General features: G+C 46.4%; 1 pseudogene; it reads left to right on the top strand.

The window, feature by feature from the left end:
* The first annotated feature begins 4669 nt into the window (after window positions 1-4669).
* LOC118093309 (coiled-coil-helix-coiled-coil-helix domain-containing protein 2 pseudogene) lies at window positions 4670-5102 on the top strand (annotated as a pseudogene).
* The last annotated feature ends 2916 nt before the right edge of the window (window positions 5103-8018 follow it).

Raw genomic sequence — 8018 nt, 5'->3', positions numbered from 1 at the left:
AGAACAATAGAATGAACTTCACCTCCACCTGCTTGCTAGAATTAAAATGATGGCACTGGAGGAAACGGTCGCTGATTATGGCTCCCTCTATTCACACAAGCTTGTTACATGGATTATGTAAGTCAAGATGGGGGGTTTCTTGATCGATCCCAGTAAAAGCTCATTTCACAGTGAGAATCCATTCCCTTTGGGCTCATAAAGCTCCACTCATAAAACTCAGAGTGCTTTCTTTGCTTTTCCTGACTCTGTAATATGAATGTTTAAAACCTATGTTGGCTAGAATGCGCTTATCATTTCAAAATGGCTCCCCCTTCCCCTTTCCACACTACATTAACAGCATTTATGAAAACAGTGGGAGAGGCACTTCAGGGTGCTTTCAGTGCTATGTGTGAAAATGCACAAAACCTTCACCACCATCCATAATCCTTTTTATCTCATTCGCTTTCTTGACAACTCAATTTGGGCAGCAGGGGTTGAAAGAGTCCGCTCGGTGGAGCCAGGGCTCCACTGAGATATGAACTCAAGACAGTGTTGGCATGACAGTTCAGGAGGAGAGGCTCCCCCTCATTGGTAGACCACCTTTCTCCCTCTGGAGGAGGAGGAGGAGGAGGAGGAGGAGGAGGAGGAGGAGGAGGAGGAGGAGGAGGAGGAGGAGGAGGAGGATCAATACCAGCTCCTACGAGACAGGATGAATCTCCTGCCATAGTCCAGGCTATCCAGCAACTTTGGAAGCTTGCGCCCTATTGCTCAAGAGAAGAGAAAGTGAAACTGTCATTTTTTTCCCCTCTTCCCTCTCATCTTACATTCAGTTCTCCACATTTCCACATTGGTTAGCTGCCCACACCACACACACATTTAAGTTCTTCTGCAATTTCATCAGTGGATTCTTCCTAATAGAGTGATACCTTGCTTCTCAAACGGCTTAGTTGTTGAACAAATCAGCTCCCGCAAACCCAGAAGTAAGTGTTCCAGTTTGCAAACGTTTTTCAGAAGCTGAACATCTGATGCAGCTTCCGCTTGAGTGCAGGAAGCTCCTGCAGCCAATCAGAAGCCACACCTTGGTTTCTGAACCGTTTCGGGAGTCGAAAGGACTCCCGGAACGGATTAAGTTCAAGAACCAAGGTATCACTGTGCACAGAAGTTTGTAGGCAATTTTGCATAATATACAGATTTTTGCAAAGTGTTTTCCCCCAACAGAATTCATTTCAATGTTATTTTCACTAATATATGGAACCTGATACACAGTTTAGCCTATCACATGCATTTTTGTACTTGGCTGGAAATTTGGAGAATTTCAAAGGGTGTCTGTGTCTCGGTTCATGTATTGTCTCAGAAAGTGCTAATCTGGTATGGCCACCTTTAAATGCAAATGGAATTGAATTCTCTTTACCCTGTCATGTCTCCCTGGAACCCCATTCTTCGGCCCGGCACTAGGAATTCTGAACAGCACTTCACACTACAGGTCCCATATCCCAGCAATTCAACAATGAAACCAGATGAAACTGTTGCACATCTGTGATGCTTACCCTTCCACCTTACCTTCCAAGTCCCGGACTGCAGAATCTGGGACCAGCAGCCATGTGACACCGGAAGTTGTGTCGACGTAACTTCCGGTGTCGCTTTGCCCTTCTATGGGCACCTAAAATGGCTGCCAATGACACCGGAAGTCGCGTCTATGCACTTCCGGACATGCGTAGATGCGACCTTTGAAGCCGGTGGCGGCCATTTTTGGTGCCCATAGAAGGGCAAATCGGAAAGGGAAAAAATGGCCGCCGGCAGGAGAAAATAACAGAGAAAAATGGGAGACAAAGTGATAGGGGGGACCACCAGGAAAAGGTAAGTAAAAACGGGGGTTTCCCGCGGAAAACGGGGTACTTGGCAGCTATGCCTTCCACCAAGCATCGCCACCGTGCCTCCCATTCCTGACCTCCTGTTGGGCACTATATTCCTGTCCTTTGGAATGACGTGCCTTGCACTGGCTTCTAAAGAAAGTTATGATGGTACAGTAAGTGGATCATAGCAGTTACCTTAAGAAGGAAAGAAAAAAGTGAAGAATGTTCAATATAATTTGCAATTTTACAATGGATCTGATTATGCTTCCTGAATAGCTGCAGGATAGCACATGGCATAAGAAAAGCACTGAATGAAACAGCTGCACCAGCAGCCACTCCCAGAGGCATTATTGGTAAATTAAAATAGTGGTGAATACTCTAGACACATGGCCAAGCAATAGATCTAAATCAAATGGGATGCCGGCATCAGTCCCAATAGGAACTGACATTTGCTCCACTATTTTGGGTGCTGACAACTGGGTTTATCTAGTGACTGAGGAGAAGCAGCAGAAACCTACAGCCAAGATGGGGAAGCTGTGGTCCTTTAGATGCTGTTGGGTTCCAACTCCCATCACATGCCCCGCAAGCATCCTGGAAAATATAGGACATCCTGCTTTCTCACATGAGAGGACGGCAGCCATTTTGGGTGCTGTGATCTCACATGATTTCATGCCAAGTTCTCACCCAGATAAAAGCACATCCCCCCCCAAAAAAGAGAGCTTTTTCCAAGGCTGCAATCTTGCATGGTGCCCCAAAGCATGCATTTTTGAACACAGTCCTGAAAAAAACCCACATCTTTGGGGCTCTGTGATCTGGCACAGGAGCATGGACAGAAAGACGTGCATCCTAGTTTTTGGGACACGAGATGCTGGAGGTTATGCCATCAGTACCAGCCAACATGGACAGTGATCAAGGATGAGAGGAGTCACAATTCAGAGGCACCTGCAGGGTGACAGGTTCCCCATCCCTGAGCTACAACACCCCTGATTGCTAGCCATCCATCCCATAGCTGCCAAGTTCCGGCCTGAGAAATGAGGGACTGGACCGGAAGTAGCAGACCGGAAGTAGCGCTGCCGCCATTTTGGAACTGGGCGGAGCATGCTCAGAAGCTACTTTTGATGCTGCTCTGCCCTGTTCCAAAATGGCCGTCGCACCAGAAGTCGCGCTGCAGCCATTTTGGAACTGGGCAAAGCAACATCAAAAGTCGCTTCTGAGCATGCTCCGCCCAGTTCCAAAATGGCCACCGCGCCAGAATAAACTGGGAAAAAACAAAAAAATCCATTTTTTCGGCTGGGAACAGCTGGAAAAACAGGGGTTTCCCGGGGAATACAGGAGACTTGGCAGCTATGATCCATCCTCTGCTTGGATGCCTCCACCACAACAGGGCCCGCTATGTCCTACACAGTTGAGCACTCCCACATCTAACCCCAGCAGCCCCCGCAAGTCTCTTGGCTCCTGCTATCAAGCAGGCAAGCACTGCAAGTTCTGCGCATTAACCATCATAAAAACCATTTCAGGAGGAGAGAGAGAAACCCAACATGAAAAAGTGCCCGATGGTCTATTATAGGTACTCAGTTTTAATCAAGATTATTTGTCCCAGCTCCGCATCCAACGTACATCTAACAGGCCATCTGCTCATCCAATGCTCTTGAAAGTTTGATTTGAAAGCATCATTCCAGCACTGATTTAGAAACATGCCCTCCAGAGGAACTGAATGCATATTGTATGATATATGGCAACAATTATGTTCCGTATAATTGTGTACCGTACTGTACCCAACAGGCTGTTAACCTGTTAATTCCCCCCTCCCTCACACTTCCATGTGCAGCGAGTAAATAAATGCTGTCGACCATTCACTTGGGGAACGCTGCAAATCAATAGGACCCTTTTACTTTAAGCTTATGGGATCTTGGCGTTTTCATATGCTGGATAATTGGATCATTAGCATTTGTGATAAAACTGCACTTGGAACCTGTGATCTTGTACCATATGCAATCTTAGCTGGCAAGTGTTGCTAGATTGTAAATAGTAAAAAGTCATCATCTACTGGCCAACCAGACTGTTAGGTGGAGAGGATAGATCAGCGATTAGGTGAAAGTTAATGCAAGTGGACTTATTTGTTCAATAGACTGATGCACTTGTAGAAGGCTGGGGCAATCTGGCATTATTTATAAAGGATTACTTCTTTTAAGTTGCTGCAGAATTTGGTACAAAATATGTATTTTAAAGCTCTTCCCAGGATAGACTCTTTGTTATGTATTGGTGTCAGGGACCGTGCTGAGGAGGGCTACACTGAGGAGGAATGGCGGGGGGCACCTCCTCCCCCTGCTCCTGCTCCTGAATCTTCCCAGGAGCAGGAGGGCAGTATAGATTTGGAACAGTGTTTTGCAGAGGGGCCTAGTCCAGAAGGCAGAAGCTGGGAAATACTGGATGGGGAACAGCTAGAAGAAAAAGAAACACTGGAAGTGAGAGGGTTAACAAATTAACAGCATTCCTCCAATCTCCGCAAAGTCATGAAGAGCTCAGAAAGTTTCAGAACAGAAAGTCCAGAGGGTACAAGCTCATATTACAAGACATAGGAGTCATGTAGATTAATAGGGATGGAGGAGTGTAAACCTTAATTGGGAGCATTGCCATTTCTAGGAGAAGTGTTCTTTGTTCTCTCGCTGGGATTATTAAAGTTTCTAACTGGTAAAATGTTCCTTTTATCTTCTTATCTACTGCCACGGGGGGAGGAAGCCAATTCCCCGAAGCCTGACAATTGGTTGCACAATAATATAATCATTTCAAGGTAACCTACAGTAGCAATCGTAACTCAACTTCCTGTTATCACCACCATGCTGAGGGGAAGCAGGAGCAGGACATCTCACATGGTGCCCCCTGCCGGCTGTGCACCTCCTATGAGGTCTGCTCCACTGCCAGCTGCTCATGCCCCCATTCCTGCCCCTGCCTCTGCAGTGGTTTCTTGTGCCCCTGGGCAGATGGCCATCACTACGTGGCTGTGGGCTCCACTGTGGGGCACACTCGTGGACATGCCATGTCTGGTGGGTTTGGAAGTGGAAGCTCTGAAGCCACAAGGTCTGACATCACTTCCTAGGAGCCTCAGGCAGCCCAGCCTGCAATGCAGCAGTTGCAGCAGTTCACATCTTGCCAGTACAAGATGAAGAATTCCTGAAGTACACAGAGAACCAGGCCGGGTTGAACCTGTGCAAGGGGTTCAATGATGTGCTGAAGCTGAAGCAATGCCAGTTTGCAAATGGCTCAACCTAACAAGAGCTCTTCAAGATGAACTCACTTTCCAGGGAATAAGTTAATGAGACTTACTTCTGCTTATGGGAGTGGGTGGCGGTCGACTCTAAACCACTGAGCCTCTTGGGCTTGCTGATCGGAAGGTCGGCAGTTCGAATCCGCACGATGGAGTGAGCTCCCCTTGCTCTGTCCCAGCTTCTGCCAACCTAACATTTCGAAAGCACACCAGTGCAAGTAGATAAATAGGTACCGCTGCGGTGGGAAGGTAAATGGCATTTCTGTGCACTCTGGTTTCCGCCACGGTATCTGGTTGCACCAGAAGCGGTTTAGTCCTGCTGGACACATGACCCGGAAAGCTGTCTGTGGACAAACGCCGGTTCCCTCAGCCTGAAAGCGAGATGAGCACCGCAACCCCATAGTCGCCTTTGACTGGACTTAACTATCCAGGGGTCCATTACCTTTACTAATTCTGAGTAAGCATTGTGAGGATTGCAAAGGAAGTGAGGAGTAGGGATGAGGGAGATCTATCAAATTCTCCATTTCCAAAACAATACAAGAACTGGAACCACAACTGCCATATGTCTGAATTTTCCTGGAGATTACTGGAATTTCAAAGGCGGAAGTGACGTCCGGGAGGAATTTCCAAAATGTGGCGCTTTGTCCTGATATTTATTCATTTAAGAAGCTCAACAACTATCAGGGTGTCCTGGTTTTTACTTTTTGAAATATGGCAACCCTAGCTGAAACACAGCCAATCCTTCAAATTCCTCACTTATCTGAATCTTGGCGTGCAGTTCTCCAACCAGACAATGTTTACATACATGTGCATATTAGGTAATAAGTGTGCATAAAAATGAAGGCATTAGTGGAAATAAAAAACAAAAATGCATCATATTAGGACAGCCATTCTCAACCTTGGATCCCCAGATGGACTACAAGCCCCATCATCCCTAGTTAGCAGGACCAGTGGTGTTCTGGGTGTTCTGGTCCAACATCATCTGGGGACCCAAGGTTGAGAAAGGCTGTATTAGGAGAAATTGATTTCAGAAATACACACATTAGTCAAAACGAAAAGAAATGTTTATTGGAAGAAAATCACACAAAAATGCAGAATTGTTTTCATGATGCAAACTGCTCCAGAAATGTGAAGAACTGGATTTAAGATTGGAATGGGAAGCTTGGGTAGTCAAAATTGTTCTTCCATGGGGACATGATGGTTTGTGGAATTGTTAACCTTAGGGTGGGGAGGGACTGTTTTATTTTATTAAGCTGCAATTCAAAGCCACTTTGTTAAACTGATTGGCAGTAGGTTCACAAGCATGTTCTGATTCTGGTTGAGCAGGACCAAAGCTCAGCGGCAGAGTTCATGCACAACATGCAAAAAAAAAACCACACACACGGATCAGTCCCTGGCATCTCTAGAGTGGTGCATGCTCTAGTTATCTCTCGCTTGGACTACTGCAATGCGCTCTATGTGGGGCTACCTTTGAAGAAACTACAACTAACGCAGAATGCAGCAGCTAGACTGGTGACTGGGAGCGGCCGCCGAGTCCACATAACACCAGTCCTGAAAGACCTACATTGGTTCCCAGTACGTTTCCGAGCACAATTCAAAGTGTTGGTGCTGACCTTTAAAGCCCTAAACGGCCTCGGTCCAGTATACCTGAAGGAGCGTCTCCACCCCCATCATTCTACCCGGACACTGAGGTCCAGCGCTGAGGGCCTTCTGGCAGTTCCCTCGCTACGAGAAGCCAAGTTACAGGGAACCAGGCAGAGGGCCTTCTTGGTAGTGGCACCCACCCTATGAAATGCCCTCCCACCAGAGGTCAAAGAGAACAACAATTACCAGACCTTTAGAAGGCATCTTAAGGCAGCCCTGTTTAGGGAAGCTTTTAATGTTTGATGGATTCTTTATTTTAATATTTTGTTGGAAGCCGCCCAGAGTGGCTGGGGGAACCTGGCCAGATGGGCGGGGTATAAATAATAAATTATTATTATCATTATAGTCAAGAGGAAGTCATTCAGGAACACCTCGTGCCACTGAGTAATGATCCTTCTTCAAGGAAGAAGAAATAGGATGGTCAATTATGCCACAAATACTGTAGAGAAGGTCCTCCATTGCACCAGAGGCTCTGATGGTATTTCTGTCCTTAGCAATAACAAGTCCTCCTTTTACTTTCAAGGGAGATAGAAAGCTGTCTTATAGAGGTCAGACAATTGAGCCATCTACACTGATTAGCAGCAGCTCTCCAGAATTTCAGACAGGATTCTTTTCCCAGGCTTACCTGGAGATGCTGGGGATTGAACTCGGGATTTCCTGCCTGCAGGGTTGATGCTATACAACTGAGCTACAGCCCTTCCCCTGCTGCCACCGACCATAAACATGAACCACAAAGCATTGACAAGCAACACACACACACACACACACACACAAAGCCAATTCTTGGCTCTTGATTTACTTAGGGATTTATGCCTCTCCCTTTAACTGGTGCCCAGGGTGGCTTACAGAAAGTTAAAATTTCAATAAAACAAGATAAGGAAAACAGCAAAACATCACAGCAGGAAAGCAGTCAGCAGAAATAAAATGCACATGTAAAATGCAGAAAGCAGCATAAGAGCAATTTTTTTAAAAAATATTGAAAAGGGGGAAAATAAATAAGGTATTTTGTTGTTGTTGTTTGGTCGTTTAGTCGTGTCCGACTCTTCGTGACCCCATGGACCAGAGCACGTCAGGCACTCCTGTCTTCCACTGCCTCCCACAGTTTGGTCAAACTCATGTTCATAGCTTTGAGAACACTGTCCAACCATCTCGTCCTCTGTCGTCCCCTTCTTCTAGTGCCCTCAATGTTTCCCAACATCAGGGTCTTTTCCAGGGAGTCTTCTCTTCTCATGAGGTGGCCATTTACTGACACCCAAATAGCATCATGCTAGGTGCCA

Source organism: Zootoca vivipara, chromosome 13 (assembly GCF_965207765.1).
Source record: "Zootoca vivipara chromosome 13, rZooViv2.hap1.1, whole genome shotgun sequence".
Taxonomy (NCBI): domain Eukaryota; kingdom Metazoa; phylum Chordata; class Lepidosauria; order Squamata; family Lacertidae; genus Zootoca; species Zootoca vivipara.
Note: the sequence above shows the minus strand (reverse complement) of the source record. Positions and strands in the feature narration are given on the sequence as shown.